The sequence below is a fragment of the Rhopilema esculentum genome, chromosome 20 (genome assembly GCF_057945365.1).
Source record: "Rhopilema esculentum isolate cy_ngs chromosome 20, ASM5794536v1, whole genome shotgun sequence".
NCBI classification, from domain to species: domain Eukaryota; kingdom Metazoa; phylum Cnidaria; class Scyphozoa; order Rhizostomeae; family Rhizostomatidae; genus Rhopilema; species Rhopilema esculentum.
The window spans coordinates 12131881-12152930 of NC_142834.1; the positions used below are offsets into that span (position 1 = coordinate 12131881).

At 36.6% G+C, this 21050-nt stretch overlaps 1 protein-coding gene across 8 annotated transcripts in view; it reads left to right on the top strand.

The window, feature by feature from the left end:
• Window positions 1-21050, top strand: part of LOC135687475 (speract receptor) — a 59039-nt gene that overhangs the window by 17666 nt on the left and 20323 nt on the right. For 2 of the 8 annotated variants that reach the window (XM_065204043.2, XM_089114409.1), the window contains exons 3-4: window positions 822-928; window positions 10782-10868. The gene's annotated coding sequence lies outside the window, so the exon portion shown is untranslated. Of the gene's footprint in view, window positions 1-821; window positions 929-1761; window positions 4848-10781; window positions 10869-12477; window positions 12740-12769; window positions 16049-16087; window positions 19466-21050 lie in introns of those variants that run through there. The other 6 variants (XM_089114403.1, XM_089114405.1, XM_089114404.1 and 3 more) reach the window with 6 other exon arrangements.

Consider the following 21050-nt stretch of genomic DNA (forward strand, 5'->3'; position numbering starts at 1 on the left):
ATTGGAACAAATTTCAAAAATTCTAAAAATACAATTTTGTGACGTCATCACTTGACAACCCTATTACAATTCCTTACTTTGGTCGCACCTGTAATTTTGTGTAACAAGGTATGTATACATATATGCAAATTACTGTGCATTGGTCTATCATGAAGTGCTCGATGCCGTATAGGAAAGCTGTGCACATTTTTGATCCTACTTAGAACCGTCCTATTCTCTACATTAAAATCGTTTATATACACACACAAATATCAACAACAGTTGCCTAATGATAGCATTAAGCGTGAAAATCGGTGTAGCAACTTAGAACCGTCCTGTTCTATACACCAAAAGCGTGTACAGCTCTTGCTATATACGGTATATGGAAAACTTTATGACAGACCGGTAAACAGTAATGTTCATTTTATAGATATAAGTTATTTCTTTTATGAGTCGATGATAAACATTCATACATATCTTTATTGATTATCTCTGCCCCTCGCTCAAATCACTACAAAAGACAATCATTGCGGCGCCACTGCTGTAAAACATATTTAGTAACAGTGCTATTAGTAACCACATGTGGACGGTCACAAGTAGGCCTAGCTTACCCTTTCAGAGAACCCGTTTGTAACCGAAACAAACAAGCGCAAAGCCGACACGGTAAAATCAACCAGCAGCGCTTTTATTTCATAACAACGGCTAAACAAGCTAAGAAATCATGTTTTTGTTAAGTATGTTAGAATTGATTGTTAGGAATCTCGATTAGATATATGTTGATTGAAATTTGCTTTGTTTCGTATAAAAACGGTATAAAAAGATCTTTATCTCTCTGTTGGCAGAGTATCTTGCTTTGATTCTAACGAGGCGAAGACGGGTGGCTTTCGGTTGACGTACACAGGCTGTTTTGAATAACCACAATCTGCATCAAGAAATCTTGCATTGCGAGGTATGTAAAGCCAGTTTCACTGCTGATGAATGTTGTTGCTAGTATTGTAATGTTAGGCTTTCAATTAGCTTAAAGCATCAAAGAGCTCTAAGTTGTCATGCCACCAGGCTTTCTTTTCTTATGCAACATAACTAGTAATTTGGAGAACGTATAAACGTGAGGGTACAAAAGTCCCTGTGTATCCTGCTATCAATTAAATTAATGTCGAATTTTCTCGAACTGGGTGTTTCTATTTAACAATTTATGGGCCTAACCAGCTTTAAAGGTGTCCTTGTGGACCGTGCATCAAGTGATATCGGCTTGTCATTAGGCCTTGTATTCCAATCCGATCACTATCTTATGTGCCGCTTAAACCTGTGAAAGTCCAGGGTAAATTCATAATCGAGTCGCAGGTATCCCAATTCTAAGTCAAGCCAGTGTTGTGCTCTGTGTACGTCAATGTAACAAGTCTTGTGTCTTTCCGGTACAAGATAAGTGGCCCAGTATCAATCAGTCGAGTAAAGCAGTTGCATCGGCAAACCCCAGATTATTGAGTAATGCGATGCCGGCACTAATAGGTCACTAGTAGGTAAATAGACTTGCAGCTTTCGAAATAATTTTTAACAGTAGCTCATGACCAGGATTTGCTCGGCTTGCTTGCATTAACTCGCGAAAAGCTATTTTTCCGACAAAACGAAGATCCTTATCAAAACACATTATCCAAGGTAACATTTGCACGCACGCTGTTGTATTTTGGACTGCACTTCAACTGGGACCCTTAGGCCTGGATCAAACGTCGCATTTTAAATGCGTCGAAGACTGCGTCACGTCAAACAGTTACGCAAGAATGGTCTTGCGTAACTGAGCCGAAAGGACCAGTAGGCATTTAGTAAAGAAATTTCGCACCCGTTTTGTTCCTCAGAAAGAGCTGCACAATGTGCAATATCCATAAGAAAAAATTTGTGAATAATTGATAGTTGGAGATTTTATACACGAATATACGCCAGGCCTAGAATTTTAAAATTTTCCTGTTGTACACTATACTTTGACACTTGATAGACGCGCGCAGTTTGAGGCTAATGGATTCCTTTTGTGTTTGAATTATGCTAGGTTAAAGCGCATCTTTCAGTGCAAGTTTTGTATCCCCATTCTTATAAAAATTTTTGCTATAAAAATTGAGGCTTGCAGATGATGATTCATCCTATTCGTTGCGGAGTCGCAAGAGGTTCTTTTTTCTCAAAATATTCGATTGCTTTATTTACTAAAAGAGTGGCCAACGAAACAAACAAAACACTTCGTTACCTGTTTTTTTCTTCTTGCAGTCATATACTATGAAATATTTTTATGCTGATAGAAGAGGTGATTGTGTTTATTCTTAGACGGGAAATCCTCTGTCCGCTGAAGATGGAAAACGTTTTGAATCAGTTCGATCATTTTCACCTTCCTTTTGATAACGAGGGAAGGGAACACAAAGGAAGAGAAAAGTGTTCCATCATCATTGACATCACTTTCTCTTGAAGAAATCTTTATCAGTTCCAAAAATGGCTTACATGCAAGTTACACTATATGTTGCTCTTATAAATCACAATCAGTCCGAGATCGGGTCTGAGATTGTTGATCATGTAGAATATGAAGTGGTTTGATAATACTAGTTATTAAATGTTAAATGGAAAGTGTCCTTAGTGAAATCAGTAGAGCAAGGTAAAAGTATTTCAGGATCCCATACTCAATGGTCGTGCTGTCTGTTGCTTTCAAATAGCTTGTGGCTCCCAAAATTAAACCTTTCCTGTATGACAAGGGTCTGAAATTCTCTCAGTTCAAGCACTAGATTCTCTCACACAGCTGCTCGATGTGCGTAAAGGATATTTTTCTACCAAAGCACCTTTGCATGTTTTTCAAAGCCTACGAATTTTTCAAATCAGCTAAGAGATTCTTTGCTTGTATGGTGCATGACCAGACCGGATAGGTTTTGAATGGACTGGGAAATAATTAAACACATCACGTTATAAACATAAGCGAAATTCTCGTTTATTGCTGGTCAAATATGTAGATCGTCAAGTGGGTTTCTTGCTGAACAACATTTATGCTCAGATTGCTTCACACTCGCTCCTTTTCCTGGCTATTCAACACAATTAGGATAGAGAGGTGTGTAATTATTGAGTGAATTTCCCATCACCTGATTGATGCACCTGCCAGTTTGTCTAATTGCTACACCTACACCTACTGACCGTCGCGCTGTGGATTTGTCGAGGTTTTCAGCTTCCTTGCTGCGTTGATGATCCATTTTCTGTCGAATTTCCAAAAGGAATTATTGTAAGTTGCTTGAAAAATGAATTTATAAAGTCACAAAAGAGGACTTTGTAATCGTACAAAAAATTTATTAAACCGCAATTTTTGGTGCTACAATTTAGAATTATCGTTTCATGTATAAATCATGATCTATAAATCATCGTTTTTATAGCCTGTACCCACTTTCTCCTAAAGTGCTAGTGCGTTGTATCATTGGTCTCGCAAAATTTATAAGCAGGACTGACCAAATGAGGTCACTCACGTTGACTGATCATTCTGTATCCACAAAAGAATATCGTGGATTTGACTACAAGGCACATTGGCTCTGTTGAGTGTTAATTACAGCTGAAAAAGTGGCTTCTTTCTTGCCAAGTGGAGCCCCTTTACTCGTTGTGAAGTGAAACTTCTTATAGTTCAAGATAACATAAGCTGATCTTCATCTCGTTTTTGCTTTTTAGAATGATCTGGCTAATATAGCATTTGCTTTGATCTGGATGTTCTAGAGTACAGTGTTCTGTGATGCCGAAACTTCTCCTAAGTAACATTTGACCGATTTACAAAACATCGGCCAACTTGAGCAGATTCAGAGCAAATTAAATTCATAATCTTGCAATTCTTTCCTGAAATTGAATCTAAAAAATGTTCATAGAATTATTTTTCCAGATCTTTAATAAGCACAAACCGTTAAAGAGTATAGAGTATACGCACATTTAAAGATTTGGCTCAACCTGTGCTAGTCTTTTTGCGATAAGGGGAACTTAGATATTTTTTTAGATGAATGGGATGATAATTGTGTTCTGTTTAGCCGCCTTTCTACCTAGCATCCAAAGGTGGTTTTTAGGACCCTGAAAAGCTTATGCTTATCGAGCAGTGTCCTTGTCCTTCCTCTCGATGTGACCACACCTCGTGATTCCTGTGCCTGGAGTTACAGAGAGCTGACGACTCTCCTCACTCTGGGTGAAAGTTTGGTCATGCCAAGGACTCGAACCACGGACCCTTTGGTCTGTAGTTAGCGCCTCTAACAACTGAGCCATCCTCGCACCTTTCATTTTATTTACAATTTCATTTGCAAAACCAAATTGGCTTGTACTCTTTGCGCCCCGTTGAACATTTTACCGTAAGAGGCTTTCACGCTTTTCACCGATTTCAATATGCAAAGAGTTTTAGCTCTAACATATCGTTGATAGTCAATCATGGATCAAGGTGGCTTTAGATTTGTTTTAATTCATGAATTGCAAGAATTGATATAAAGTCAAGGCAGGTTGCCACAAACTGCATCAGTGCACCTGCAATTGTGCTTCTGCATTTCGCTAATCACAAGTGTTAGGCCCATTGACTATCCATTCGCGTACTGCATCACACTTAAAATCAAAACTGAATCATTAAAAGGCTATTAGCTTGTGATTGGGTCTGCCAATACCACAGGAATTAATTATTCAGAAGGCAGCTGTCGTCTCGATATGTTATGTTGGCCAGGCTCAGCTCAAATGCTTCTGCTGTGGATCTAGGCTTGGATTTGCTCGGATCATGTCGCTTTGTGTGATTTAAGTGGTCACTGATTCGTTTTGGAAGTATATCAGAGCGCAAAGCAAGAATGGGATTGCAAGAAGCTGTTCTTAAACCTTCATCAAAACTTGCTCTGTGTATGTGGGTAATATCATTTTTTGCAGTTGTTTTTTTGTGTGGCATCATTTATTGTATATTATGCAACGATCATATATTATGATGTTGCAATTCCTCAACGAAATAGTCTAGAGTGATGTAATGTGCTTTGGTCAGCGATCAGATGTGCAGTCACTTGAAACAAAAATTTAATGTTATAATAGGTTAGGAAGCAGTCAACCATATTTTCTATAGCACGTGTATCATAAGTTGATATTTTTTCAAGTGTTGCTAAAGTTTAATCGTACTTTTTATGAAAACATCCGCCTGATAATAAACCCAGTTAATAACAACCCAATATAAGAGCATATCGTAAATGCTTCACAAAATGTCGTCCTTTTTAATGCTATCCCTCCGTATAAAACGTTGGTTTTTCTTCACTTACATACTATAAATTGTTTCCAATACTGCTAAATTACAGTTTTGTGAAACATTTCTAGAAAATGTTTGATTGATTTTTCTATAAGATCTGCTCTGTTTTCTTAACATGTGGGAAACTTTTTAGTAAACGCGTTGTATTTTTCATCTGATTTTTCATCCAAGGCTGGACATCTTCTTACCTGTTATTATGTTTTGACAGACCGAACCTTGGTGTTCCTATGAACTGTGAATTATGAATCTCTATCTCGTTGAAATTTAGATACTCCTTACAATTTTTGACGGCCAATGGATGGCTTGAATTGTGTCTCTTTTTAATTACATAATATTGCTGTCTAAGCCATATTTGATTAGGCTTTTATCGAGATTGGAATTTCTCTCATTTATAATAACCTTTGCAACGAGCGAATTTTGAAACGCATTAGTGCTATCGGCAGTTTTCAGCCCCAGCTGCCACCAGAATCTTTTTTAAAAAAGCAAGGGTCCTCTTTAAAGGTCCTCTTTAAGGTTCCTCGTCTTCAAGTGTCTGAGAGATGCGCTTTCTCATGGGCGCGGCAATTGATCCTCCGTCTTTTAGGTCAGGTTGTGGTAAAGATTCTCGTAGTATTTGCGTTTTTCTTTTCTGAATACCTTCTCTGCAGTTGATAACGAGATAAAGTAATTATATCAGCAATCCACATTATGCAATTTTTATGCCACAATTATTTTTCTATGATGCCAAATCGCCACCCAGAGGCAAGGAAAGTTCGGTTTGCTCTCTAAATATTCTCGATTTGCTCTCTAAATATTCATCTATATTTTTCTTAGTCATCGAAAACTAGATCATCCTATTGAAAATCTTATCATGTTTCCAACCATTCATAGTTTTTGCTTTCATTTTCCTATGACCATTACGAAGTGGAGAATCTAGGGGAATGTTTAGAGAAAGACCGGATGTCCTGTTCCCATTGCCTGTCTTCGTTAGCCTTAGTTTTGTTGCCAGGGTTGCCTGACAAGCTTATGTGCCATCCGGGGTACAAGGAGAGTACAGATTACCCAGGGTCCTGATCTGCTAAAGGCCCCTCAACGTTAGGATTCTGTTCTTTACGCTTTTTATTTACTATTCTAAGCTTTAATTTTCTTTAAAATATTTTGATTGATCAATTTTCTTAAAATGTTGCCTGAAATTTAAAATTGAATCTATTAAGTTTCATTTTCTTGAGCCTAAACATCTCACTTTAGTTTCTCTCAAACTTTTTGATATTGGCACCCTATAAATATGTCGTCGAACTTGCTGGAAATAGGGCTCTTCCCAAGTTGGGTAGCTCCTTTCATAAATCTAGTTACAAGAATTATGTCGTTATCTCACAATTTTCTATGAATACTTGCAATATGCTGTCCGGCAATAATCAGATTTTGCAGCAGTGAGGCTCATCAACCTTTTTCTTGCACAACTGCAAGGCCAGATTTCTTACCATAATTGCGCAAATTCAATTAAGTGCAGTGTAAGTTTGAATTCTTGTAGGTTAAGGTTGGCGAAAGATTAAATCATTTATTGATGAGATCATTTCATTATGAACAGCTTTCTCCGATCTTGAGCTTTATTTGTTTATAAATGATAGCTTATGTTCGAGAAAATTCGATTCCTAAACCGTTTAAGTAGCCTCTTCTAATCACAGTATAATTGAATATCTGTCTTAAACAGAAATCGAAGAAGAGTTTTTGGTCATTTAATAGCATACTAGCTGAAAGACAACGTTTGCTATGTATATTATGAATTTTTATGATTCACCCTAAATATTGTTGTAAAAATACCTGTCTTCGTTGGATTTATCGTGGCAAACTGGGATTTTGATTAGTTGCTCAAATTGCTCCAAATTAAGTATTTAAATGTTTTCAAACAATTTAAGCCAGATTTTATTACAGAGATCGTTCACAGTTAATGGTTCTAATCTGGCTATTAAAGAATCTTCTGGATCTCAGTCATCGGCCTTTAATGACCAAATCTCCTAATAACAGTGATGGAAACAATCCTCGGTGGGCCCGGTACTCAAAGGCTCCCCAATACGAGGGCTCATAATTTCAAAACCAATGCTATGCACAAATTGTAATGTCCCTTGTTATCGCAAACCGAGCAACTGACATGATATTATTAGCAGTGCACCAATAATAGTGATGGGAGCTATTTAGGTACGAATTTTATAGAACGTGGTAAGACAGTGTAGGATTGTTGCAGGACTCACATGGAAAATCGATTTTTCACAAGAAAACCACTTGTGAAAACCATTTCTAAATCCTTACAGTACAGGCTGCAAGATACGCGGTCTGTTTTCAGGGTCTGTTTTCAATAAAAATGACCCTAAACTTGAGTCTGGAGGACACTCACCATAAGTAACAAGACTGTCACCTGAACTGTAGAGCATTGGATCAAACCTTTTTGGCGGTTTTCTCTTGTATACAAACATGCGTGTTTCTCCTCGTTATTTGTCTTCGTATGATGATCGTGAAGCGATAAATTATGCGCATCCCGCCATCAGCTAGTCGTCATTTGTGAACAAATACTTTCTCTAACACGTTGAACTCGTTTTTAATTGTATCTTTGTGTGTGAAAATTTCTCAGTAAGCTTTGTTTTTCGCATGTTTACTTAAAATATGCTGTAGAGCAAGAAGGCAATTGAGACAAGTAATGTCTTTTGCGCTTTATAAAATGTTTGTTTTTTAGCGTTGTTACAGTATACCACTGCGTGAGAAAGTCCATCTGTTGTTGTTTGTTGCATCCATTTCGAAGTTTGCTTGCTAGCTGCTTCAAATTGACGAACTATTGTAACTCCTTCGCGCCTTTAAAACTCAACGTCTCTTTAGTTATTTTGGAGAAAACAAAGTACCAGTTTTGATCGCGGTGGAAAGTAGATCAGGTTTTGTCTAAGTACGCCAGAGATATCTAATGGATCTTTTTGATTGCATTTTATACGCTATTTCACCTTTAGTTTGTTTGCTTTCTAAAGAAAATTTGATTTAATGCAAATTTTTTACTTATTACCTTACGTATTACCCATTGAATAGTTTTGCAAAAACCATCACTGAAGGAGCGTCGACAGGGTTTATCTGTACTACAAATGGTAGTCTCAAAATTTTTAGTCTTTAGCAGAGACAAAATAATGTCTGGGTAAAACTCTTAAAATGTCCATTATACCATTGGGCAAGCCGAAATGGGTATCGTGCCAGAATTGTTAGCTTTTCTTGTTTGCCTAGGCCCCCTCATACCCTCGGTAGTTTTGCCACTGAAGCGGCAGCTGTTAACTTTCGTTGATCATACAGTGCATCGATAAGAAAAAACAACTCGATGAGCTATTGCTGGCTTTAAGCAGTCAAGCAAAATGTCATGGTAAAATCAGGCAGCCTTCCTGATGTTAAGATGCCTCAAGATACTTATTTCGCTTGTCTAAAAATCCCTTCACATATAAGGCGTGAAACTTGCTCATTCAATCTCCAATTATCTCTAGCTTAATAGAAGCAAAACACCTATTGCTGTAAACTCTATCAAAACCCCAAATTATCTGCAAATGTAATTGAAAAAAAGTTGTGAAAGTAAAATTATTTTACGTTTCACAAATTCAATAAGTAATTAACTACATTCACCTTTTTTCGATTAAGTTGTCATGTCCGAATAAGAAATAAATTATTCATATGGTTAGAAACAGTAAGATGGAAAGATGACTAATAATCTCGTAGAGCAAAACGTGTTTTGAATTCGGCATGAACCGAGTTTGATGCACTCTGCTGAAAGCGTCAATATATACCCGAATTAACGCGGCAGAAATATTTGTGAATTGCTGTTGCTATCTGGTGCTTAAATGGTGACACTCCCACGAGGGAGGGGGATTGCCACGCCCCATTTTTGCCAAGATCAGAATTACTTTTCTGAATAGAACTGCTAACGGCAGGAAAGAATTTTATTTAGATTTGTTCTTGTTCTTGATAAGAGGGTGGCGTCTAAGTACTTTTCTAAGCACGCACTTGCGTTTCTAATGCTTCTGACACACTGCTGATTTGAAATTGAAATAGATGACAACACTACCAATTCCATATAACCATTTCTTTTTACAAAGTACCACCTTTCAGTCATTACCCCATATTGGTAATCGCAAGAAAGCATGCTTGACGCCGCTTAAATCAATTAGACTTTAAATGATTAAAGAAGAATTATGTTGGGATAAAGATGATATCCTCCTTCTAGAATTAAGGTTTTAAGTTACAAGACATTCACAATTTTGAACTGTGTTTTACTATGCCTGTGGCAGAAATAAGGAGGTGTGTAGCAAAAACAAGGGGGTTATGGTACAAGCAAATCCCTTTGGAATTTTCACCGGGTTATTTGATATCGATCAAACACCGTCATCCCACTCAACGATACCAAATGCCAGGGACGTTGTTAGAGAATATTATGGCGGATGGCAAGGTGCTGAAATTTTCCATAGTTGGGTTGTTTCTATGTGGATTTGTTTCTGGCTGAGACTTATTTCACAACAATCTATGGCATATGCCAGTCATTTTGAAGTTGGGAGCTTTTGTGAAGTTAACCTCAGTAAATATACACAACCCAATATCGGACACCTTGAAACAACGGACACTAATTCTGGACTTATATGTGCTGATTGCCAGATGATTGGAATGGTTGGCGGCCAAATACTTTACGGTTGACGGCCAAATTCGGCCAGTCAAAAAAAAATATACAAAAAGCTACATTTTTGCTTATCTTGTGGAGTAATAGTGTAATCGAAATTTGCTTTGTTTGTTAAAAAAGCTCCCACTTGCTTTCAATTTCAATTTTCTGATATATTTTACTTTGTTTCTTGCTTCATTAATTGCAATTTTGAGAGCATTTTAACAAAAAATTGAATATTGTCTGTACTAAAGTTGCCGTTTTCTTTGTATTTTTGTGGCTTTCGACATGCGGCCAAATTTCGGCCAACTTTCGCTTTTTCGGCCAAATCAATTTTCACTGGCCAACAGCTTTGAAAAACGGCCAGAATGGAGGAATTTGGCCGTCAAAACGGCCAAATGCCAACCCTGAGTAGCGCCCTCTGACAACGCGGGCTTTTCTTCAATATATCAATTTACGTAGCGAGACAGGCTCAATAATTCTGAACAAGAATATTTCCAAATTTGATTATCTTTTTGCATTTTGGCTTCAATATTTGTAGCATAGGAGAGCAATACATATGATTGGGGATGTTTTACAGGAGGGGAGGGGTGCTTTCGCGGGGCTCCCAAACAAACGGCCTCAGTTCAAATTTCCTTGTTTGATATAGAAAATATTTGACTTGGCACTCGTAAATTTTGACTCCAACAGTTTATTCTCATTAAATAAGGCCTTCTCAGGAACCCCTTGGGAAAGCCCGTACATCTTTTGTTATGTTCCATTCAAAGCTTAAGAATCTGCTTCCTATTGGTTATGAGCACCAATCGCTGCATGTAGGGCTCAAATCCAACACTTGTTCGTAGATATGAATAATTCATTCTTGAAGCTAACCGTTGAAATTTTAACGCTGTTTTTATTTTGTAGACCTCATCATGAAACCATGATTTCCATTGGTCATCGTACGGTCGTAACTGCCTGAATCGCCCATGGTTAACCCTGAAAGACAGGATTGTAAGTTTTTTTCAGTTTTGCTCTTTTCATTACATTTTCCTTCGTTCAGCACATATCGTATTTGTACGTCATGCCGATTCTCACAAATGCCAAACATTTCGCCTTCTTATATTTCAATGCGAATTTTGTGACCTGTCATTCAATGCCAAGATAGGTTACAAACAACACTGTTCATAGTCAATTTAAAACTTGATCGATGCTTCTACACAAGCGATTGCTTTCCAAACTTTTGTGAAACTATCTATGTGGAGACTCTTGCGAAATCATTCTACACGTGTAGAATACTGTTAGTTACGTAGCGTATCGAATACTTTTGAGTTTTGCATTTAATCGTCTTGTTTACCTTTTGCTGATCTGAGTCGATCCGCTGGGTAATTGTTTGGCACTTTGAAATTCTTCTATTTTTGGCTTTCTGGACACTAGCGTTTCTCTTACTGACACGAACAGGAGCAGCTGAACTTCGTTCTTCTGAAAACAGATTATATCCTTGAAAGTGCCAACCTATAATTGCAGGTGGACATATTTCCATCAGCGCTAGTATGCCTTATTACGATCTATGTTTGGCTATACAAATGACCGAAAACCAGGAGAACAGGTCTTAGGTGCATACTGGATTTATGTTTATGTTGATGATCTTTTGGTGGGGGCTTCGATAAGAATTTTTCTTATCTAATACCATCGTTTTTCATATACCATCTCTCTGCAAACTAGATTTTAAAAAGAACTCCAGGTAAACATGTATTTGTATACTACCGTACGAGGCTAAAAGCTCAATTTTATGTCAGAACCTGTCCAGCAAATCTCAGTTAAGCACCCAGATTGCGCCCACATGGTAATCCCTTTAGCTTTATTTTAGTCATTACTTGAGCAATCACCTGCAATGCCAAACTTTTCTTTCGATCATCCAGATATGCCTTGTATTTTGTATCAAACGCGTGCTAAAATTTCTTTCTTTTATCGCAATATACGAGCGACTATATGTGGAGTCCTTGGTTCTCCGATCACTTAAAAGCTTCCATTTAACTTAATTTTAAAGCTTTGGCATAATTCGCAAAATTTCCTGAAAAACAAGGAAAGTCTTTAGAAGCTACTCTCATGGTTGAAGATAGAACATAGTACGGGCCTGAGAATTCAAGTCACCATACCGGATTAGTTTCGGATGGGGTCAGTATTTTGGAATGAAATTGCAGATAAACCCAAAGATTAGCGGATAATACAATAAATTTCAGGTTGAATTTCTTCCACGCTTAAAGAGTAGCGATATGGGCGGCTTTACTATCGTCAATTTGCTCGATTTGTGGTGTTGTGTTGTGAGGGTTGAGTCGAAAGATACGCTTTGATCTGGCAGACAACCAAAGCTCGGAAGCAAATTGAAGCTGGTTTAGAGGTTCAGATAATTTGAAAAATTTTATGCTGTTATCTGACAATTCAAAGTGTGGTGAACCATTTCTCAACGCTGTTTATTGTTACCATTAAATAACAGTCGCCAAACCTGTTGTCTCAGTCGATGACCGCAATCCATTGCTTGTTCTTCACAAACTAAAAAGACTGTTTATGTTCGCGCGGTGTTGCTCAGTTCATATGATGGTAAGCCGTAATGCATTTTTAAACAGTGGTTTTCTGTGGCATCTATTATTTTTGCTATCTTTGACCATATCAATTTGCGCAATGATAACATAAAAATTTTAATCCGAAGACAAAATCTTGTATTTGTAGCAAATGTTCCGGCTCGTTATAGTCATGCTTAATACCAAGATATCTGTTCATCAAAAGCTATATGAATGCAAAATAAGCTGTTAAGAAGTCGAAATAAATATGACCACAGTTTATCCCACGGTTATCTCAAAGTTGTCTTCTTTTTAATCGCCAAGGTAAGCAGGAATTTATTCCTCTTCCTAGCAAAAAGCATTGAAGATCTGACATATTTTACCGCTCTTCGACTGTCGTCTTGCAAATTTCATCGTCGTCCAGAACAAAGGTTACATGCTTTCAATGCATCAAACTTTAGAAGATTTTGTGTTTTTTGTTGACACTCTTTTTATTTCACTATCGCTCTATTTTGTTCGAATGTTGCTCTTTATTTCACTGTTTTTCTATTTTGTTTGACATTCTTCATCATCTTGGTATTTTCAATACTTTTCATCAAGTAACGCGCTGCTTGTCGCTTGTGAGTTGTTTGCACCGTGAGCTTTGTCTTAATTTTCAGAACTATCTTCAGGTCTTGCTATCTGCCAATATTTCCCTTGCATGTTACAGCAGGTTAGGAAGTCATTAATTTTCTCTTTGCCCTGGACATATTGTAATCTATGTGAACATTGGATCAACATTACCGTTAGTGTCATGCTTGCAAAATTGCTTAGCCAAAGGTCAGTGTAATTAATTGACTTTGTAAATCGAATCTTTTCAATTGTTTTACCTTTGCACTGATAACCTTCCTATGTTTGATTTACGTAAAATCTTCGCGCAATCTAATAACCAGAAAGCTAATTCCAAAATACCAGACAGTTTTGGTCTTTGTTTCGAATGACCTTTTTAATTTTACTAACATTTTACACTTTGTTGCTAGCGACAGCTACTAATTGTTTATCAAAATGATTTCTTTCGTGCGTGATTTTGATCAAAATACATAAAAGTGAACCTTTTCCTTCCTTCTGTATTTCTTCCAGTTTTCTGAGCCCCTTCTTACCTTATAGCTGCCCTTAGCTTGACAGGAACTGGTAAAATATTTTTCTCCTACGTACGTCTTAGATGTTTTGTCAAATTATGATATGTGATTACGAAACGATATCTGAAAACGATTTCGATATCATGTGTTGTGAAGTCTGTGGACCATGATGACTGCTGTAGATTGCTGTGACGGTCATGTTTTTTGTGCTTGATGATGGTAGTTATAATTGCCTTGGTGATTATATGTTGCATTCTGGTAATAAAGTTTTATTCGGGTATAATTATAATGGGAAATCCTATTTTAAATTCATTTTTTCCTTTACTTCTTTTACTTTGTATGCAGCTTCATATTTCAAGCTTCTACACTTTAATAATTAGCATACTTTGTCATCATAAATCTATGACGAGAAAACATTGATTTATTGATGTTTATTATGGACGTTCAATCTTATTATTGTGTTGTGTTACCTGCTATATAACCTAGCTTTTGCTTTTTCATTCTTCCTAATGGAACTTGGCTGCTATATAACCTACTTGCTTGTACATATATCTCGCCAGTCTTGAACTCGAAGGCTTTACGAACTATAGAAAATGATTATTCCGTCTTTCTGTCATGTTCTAGTGTAACTGAAAAACTTCTCAAAATAAATGGGCTGATTTCACTCCTGTTTATGCTGTGATTCCAAACGAGGCTGGTGTCGTGCATCCGAGGCAGCAACTGGTGAAAGCGACACAACTGCATTTGCTTTTACGACTGATTGATGTATATTGTTTGCTTTTAGACCAATAAATTGAAAACAGTTTTTATTACTTTGTCATCAGCGGTCGCTTCTCCGACTAGAGTTTGAATACAAGTGCGAGTTCTTTTAAACTTTCTAAGGCGCAAAACAATGGCCTTTTAAAAGACATCGTCAGCTGATTATCATTTAATATGTAAAAGCTTTCTCCAGGCTAATCCTACAAAAGACGTACACAAACATGCACATATGAAAATATTTACGCTTGTCCTTACAGCATTTGTTTCGTATGTATAATACAGATGTCTTGCTGCGAATTTCTCTTCTTTCGGTAAATAATTCATTTTCAGCGCTGGTTATTGAGTAAACAAGTCTATTATTAACACGGATTTCTATAATCTCCATTAAGGCTTTGTGTCCGTTTCGTCATTATAGGCAGCTTCGGTTTCTTGATCATGATCAGTTTTCATTTTGCCCATTCACATTATTCACATAAAAAATATCTTGAAAAGCACTGCTGGTACTCTTCCTGGCACACAGAACCATAATGACAGTGACATTTCCTTTTACATAATGACAGCGACAGTGACAGGTTCTGCCGTTTTTTAGAACGTACTTCGTCGCGTAACTATTCTTCCCTGTTCCTGACGATAACCCTGCCCCAGGAACGGATTTAGGGATTGGAGAGGGGTGTGTTAGATAATGCTTGGTTATTGTGCCATGCACTTCAGATGACTGGAAACTGATGGAAACGCCCATTTTCAAAGTTCAGTTTTGACTTTAAAATAATGAGGATAAGAAGATAAATAAAACAGCTTTTCTGCAACATTTTATGACTACCAAAAATTTATTGCTTTTTATTGAATCGAAGCAAAATTTACCAAAGAACACACAATTATTTGGGGATGTCGCACCCCCTACACCTCCCGGTAAATCCGTCCCTTCCTGCCCTATATCTCGTTCCTTCCCAAATAATTCAAGGTGTCATCCCAGATTTATAATGTTGTCCTTCCTCTGCATGTACAATAGCTTGGTATTGCGATCCACTACCATATTCATTATGATTCTCCGCCATGAATATGTTGAAAGGCCTTCACACTGATATGGTCACACCATCATCCTTCAAAGTTATGCTCAAATCTCACCTTTGTTGGTGGTCGGCCTCCAATGTACTTTAAACCCTTCTACATGCATCGTTACATCGTTACGTAACCAAGAGAGTCAAGAGGGCTGCCTTTACAAGTCTACAACGGTCCAAGTTCCAAATGATTATGAATGCCCAGTCAATAATAAAGTCATCATCGAGCTTTATTTAATGATTAAGTAAATATGGGGCACCAGCTTTTTTTCTTGCAATAACAAAAACGTTCCAAAACCATATTTTATGTTTTTCTAAACATAACCGATGGGATGAATAATTGGGAAGAACTGGTGCGGATGAATAATTTTGTTCGCTTGTTTCCCTACTGAACCTGAATATCTGGCATATGTAGTTTGTCCGGATCTGTCCATCAACAGCAGAAAACCACTAAGAGCAGTGAGTGGGATGAGATTAAAGCTCGGACTTATGAGTTTCATATCTGTTGAATCGAGTAAATATTTCAGGTCAGAAGACTGTAAGCTGGAAATCGTGTTGTTTGGATCACCCGAATAAATTTTCTCTTGAAAGCCAGTATCCTTCATTTTGGCTATTCAGTATCAGGTTTTGAGAGTAGTTCAGCTTCAGCGTTACCTTAAAGGCCGGGAGCATGTCTTGAACTGGATGCATAATAATCGGTAAGTGAGAACTCTATAGAATATTGTCGGTCATACCACAAAGCTCTCAAGCTTTAGAATACGTATGAACTTTATAAATATATATTTATTAAATAACATCCATTTGAGAACTTTTTGTTGATAACAACCAACAAATTTGTGGTTTTCTAAACCAATTGGTTTCCTTGTTTGCTGTTTTTTATTTTGTCCTTATTTGTACTTTGGCTTCCCTCATCTCTATCCTTTTAAAAGATTTTCCATGCTTGTCAGTTTGCTCCTATGAATTACATCCATTATTTCGAAATATTAATTGCGAAAAAACACAAATATGATAAGGTTCTCCACATAATAATTATGGTCAATCTCTCTGTTGATTTTTTTTCTACAATACAAACAAAATATATTTCGGTACTATTTCTATAAAGAAGCTGAAAGTGGTCCATTTTGCAGCATTAAATTCTGAGCCAACATTGATTTGTTGACTGGTTTGAACTGATCAAGTCCGGGACAAACCTTTTCTAAATGGACCTGCTGTGATTGCAGTAATACATCTTCGGAATCTAACTAGACATAAAAAAGTACAATTATGATAATGTTCATATTTGCAAAACATAACAAATACCTGGTATCTTCGACAAGTTAGTTGTAAGTTCAAATATTATTTTTCAATTTATTTTTCTATCGCACTTCAACATGAATTTCCCATCATTTTTCTGTCCTTATTCGACGTTTCATTCTTCTCAAAAAATTCATTCTCTCTTTGAAGTCAATCCTAAAGTGAGAATGAGGCTGTTGCTGTTTTCGACACCTTGGCTTTTTTTAACTTTAAGTAAGCAGGAATGATCTCGTGTATTTTCCATTTCCTCTGCTGTCGAAGAGGCTTGCCATTAATGTTCTTATCCCATTATTGCGGGATTGATCGCCGAATAAATTTTCATGAACAAAGGTGATCTTAGAATGATCTATCATCATGGCCTAGGCCGATTAGCTTTTATATTATAAACCGTAGCCAATGCTAAATACCTTTATGGTTGCTTTAATAAAAACAGTACATTTAAAGCGACACGTAAAGTCTGTTATTTTGCTTAGAAATTGTAATTTTTGAATATGATTTCTAATTCTATCCAACAATTGAGGATCTAGCCAGAATATAGATAAAACGTCGTGTACCGAGTTCATGTGTAAAAATTCCAGCAAAAAATTTCTATTTGCATTTTTCCCCACAATTTTTTTTGGTTAAATGTTAAAGCGAAAATTTGGACAACTATCCGATATTTTGAAGAATATTTGCATACTACTCCCAATCTACTAATATTTTACTGTTTTGATGTGAAAAGAGATAATTTCACAAATTTAGGTAGGATTCAAATCGAAAAGTATCCAAATCGAAAACTTATCATGCTGAGTCCTTCGATGCTTGTATATAGCCGAATTTTGCAGCTTTCATCTGTTCTCACTTTGAAGGCAACAACTTTTTCTTTTCTTTCATTTCCTAAATTTATCATTTCCTTCGTTTAAATTTTTATCACCTTGCCCACACTGTTTGAAACGTTAGCAATCAACGAAGGAAGTAGAACTACCCACGACTTCTGCAAAAAATCACAACAATTGATTATATTATCAGGTTCATAGACATAAAAACAAAACAACTGCAATCTTTAACTCAGCTCACAAGGCTCATACTATTTAGGGAGCCTTAGTATAATTAATACCTTAAGGTTTTTCAACACAGCTTTACGATGTTGGACGGAACAGTCCTTAAATATTGCCGATGCGTCTTTAGAACAGACCCGCAAGGAAAATTGTTCAAGAGATAAAGAAATATGTATAAATCCTTTTTCTTTTGAAAAAAAGTTCAGTTAATGAAACTGGATAAGCCACGTATTACAACTGAATTTTGTGCCTATTAAGTTAATCTGACTTTGACTCGAAAGGAGAGGATAATGTATCTGGTTACATGAAGTAGCTGCAGGTTACAGGCAGTGGTACAAAATAATTGGCTGAGTTTTGACGTCATCAAAATCTGTTTTAGAATTTTCAATTCAATAGAATACATCCGAATTCGCAAAATAATTTAAATATGTTGCTAATTGACTGAGATATGATCAGTTGAAGGCCTGAGTTGTACTAATCGATTGCGGTTATTTTGGCCTGGTTCGTGGATTTAAAAACCAAGACCAAATGACAGTGATTTGACAGGGAGAGAGCCAGTGCTCATTTGCTTATATCTTTTTCTATTTCGGTTAGATTGAACTGCTTTTTCACAGTATGGACTAGTCCGACTCAAAAATGCTAAAGATGTATTTTCATGTCGTCATCACGTGGTAACTGTATTGCTGTGAGAAGGAGCTCATAAAATAGTTAACTTTGGTAGTTAAACTCTTCAAGGATCAGAAACGAGTCGTTGCAAATACCGTGTCTAGGACTCGCGGTCAGGAAAGGAGGAACACAACAATCCTACTTTTTATTGTAAACAAGTCAACACTTGGGGTATAAAAGTTTGTTAGCCACGTGTTTCTATTGATTGCTAAATCTGAAATAAGTAAAAAACACTGTAAACAATGGCATGCTGTTTCCTATCGCCATATTCCTTTCCTTTGAGTTTTTTGGCAGAATTGAAGCGGTGGTGTGCTTGAAGCTCTCAAATATCGTTTGCCTGATGATGTTTCGGTTCGCATGTATGACGTCATTCTGTTTATACATACAAGCTCGCTCATCTTTGATTTTGGACCCAGGATCAATAGTTTCGTTTTGTTAAGGATTATGTGTAGTTAATAGATTTGTCTGATTAAACCTTTACTGTATCTCCATGCTGTTATTTTGTTTTTATTTAAGGCCACTAAATTTTTGAACAAGGATTCTAACAGTGTCTTAATAAAGCTCTCAGTTAATTTCTTTATGACTCTAATTCGTTTTGTGGACTGAAGAAATAATTTAAAAAAGACGTAACAAAGGCAAGTTACAAAGTTGTTAGTGTTTACTGCGGACAAATATCGTCTTGCTGATGTGGTTATGAAGGAGCACCACGTGATTATTGTAGTTGCTCACGTGTCAGAAGAGTGTATGAAGAATGGTAAATAGTATTTAGCTGCCATGAGAACCGTGTTTGACGAATTGTCGGTTAAATCTGTGAAATGTTTGTTTAAGAGCAGCAAGTTGCTGGCTGTCCTTCGCTTGGTCGAGACACGTTGTTTTCGATGGAAACTAATTGCACGTTGTTGCTGTATCTGGTCGTTAATTCGCTGATTGAGATATTGGGCTGAATCACTTTTCTGGTCACAGCTTTCAAATGGTGTTTGATTTATTCGCATATGAAATAACCATCTCGAAGTTTATTTACTTTTACGACCAGTCTCAAGATCGCATGTCAAGATACCTTGTGTTGACAGGAGAGTTCTTGGGAAAGTTAAATCGTGCTATTTAACCTCGAAATATAAGGTAAGAATTCTTAACTATTAATTATTGCAGCGAAAGAAAGGCATTGCGATATCTTTTGTGTTGGCCTCTCGAAATGTTTTTACATTCTAGATACGCGTCGCTTTCTTCAGACCACAAAATTTTAGCTATGCGATTTCCCCATTCCATTTCATGCTACTGTGAGTTTTCCATTAGGGAAATTCATTTTGGTTTCTTTGATAGATAGCGGCAAATGGTAACATGCCTTTAAACATTCTTTAGTTACCTGGCTGAGACAAATTCTATCACTTTGTTATACACAGTCTTTCAAGGAGCAAACTTTGCCTATGACATTTTTCGATCAACGAAACCTTGAGTCAACAAGCGAATATAACTTTGTAGAACTGCGAAAAAATCGACTTTCGAGGGTTAATTGGCTTCTTTTCGTTAAATCTATTCAAAACCTGAATTTAATCTAACTCAACTGTCCTAAGTATTTCTTTTGGAAGAAATTTTTCACAATTTTCAACCATATTAATGTTTATACTCTTTAAATTTTTCTTATTTTCAACAAGATTTGATTTTGGTAAGCCAATGAAAGCTTTTAACTGGGAAGTTATCTATTTAAATGAACTATTTACTGGAATATTTAATTAGATTGAATTTGATACCATTATCATCGTCAGTCTGGTTTGGGTCCAGCTGTACTACAATTTTTAACACCTGTAAAACCTTTTGTCTCAAATATGTCATTTTTCAGAAATCCAGACTCTCAATGGATGTTGATCATAAATAAAAAAAATGGGTTTTCCAACTTAAAAATTTATCGTTAAAAGGCTTATAAATTATTTTTCTTTTATTCCTTACTAATTTCGATACTAGAGCATTTTAAGAAACATTCATAACAGCGATGTAAGCAGAGCCCTAAATGGATTAGTAGGTCCTAGTTTTTGGCTTTCAAAACGAGGTGCTGGTTTCTAAAAGGGCATTCCCAAGGAGCTCTCGCTCAGCATCTTTTAGTTAACTTCGTGTGTATTCGGTTTTTTTGGAGGGAGGGGGTGAGGGCTCAAAATTGCTTTTTTATAATTGTGGCTCAGAAATGATAATTTTCTTATTTTTATGTTTAAATAATGACTCAATGTGCCTCTTGGCATACATGACGCTTGAAATATTTTCGAGCGATCTTTGTTGTAGATGTACCAAAAAATTTCTGAATATTATTCATTCGTTTTACAAGTAATTCGATTTCCCTGCTTTCCGAATTCAAAGGGTTTCGTCATGCCGTATGACTATTTAATTTATTAGATACCACACTGTCTTTAACGGAGTGAAAATATGTTGACAAACCTATTCTATAATAGATAATCCAAAACCCTGTTTTATCTTGTACAACTGGGATCTTTTGAGAAAGTGTATTCTGGCAAGTAACATGAAATGTTGCCGCCATAATGTGGCGTATACAGTTGTTTTTCTTTAGGATTGCACCTTTGTACTTACCATTGATTCTTTAATTGTGGTTGTGTGTTTGGCCCTGTGATTATTTCTTCAGAGATTAAACCTTCTTCGCCTAATCTTGGTCAGATTCGTCCATGGTTTTCAATTTATTGGCTGGCCGCGATCTTTACAA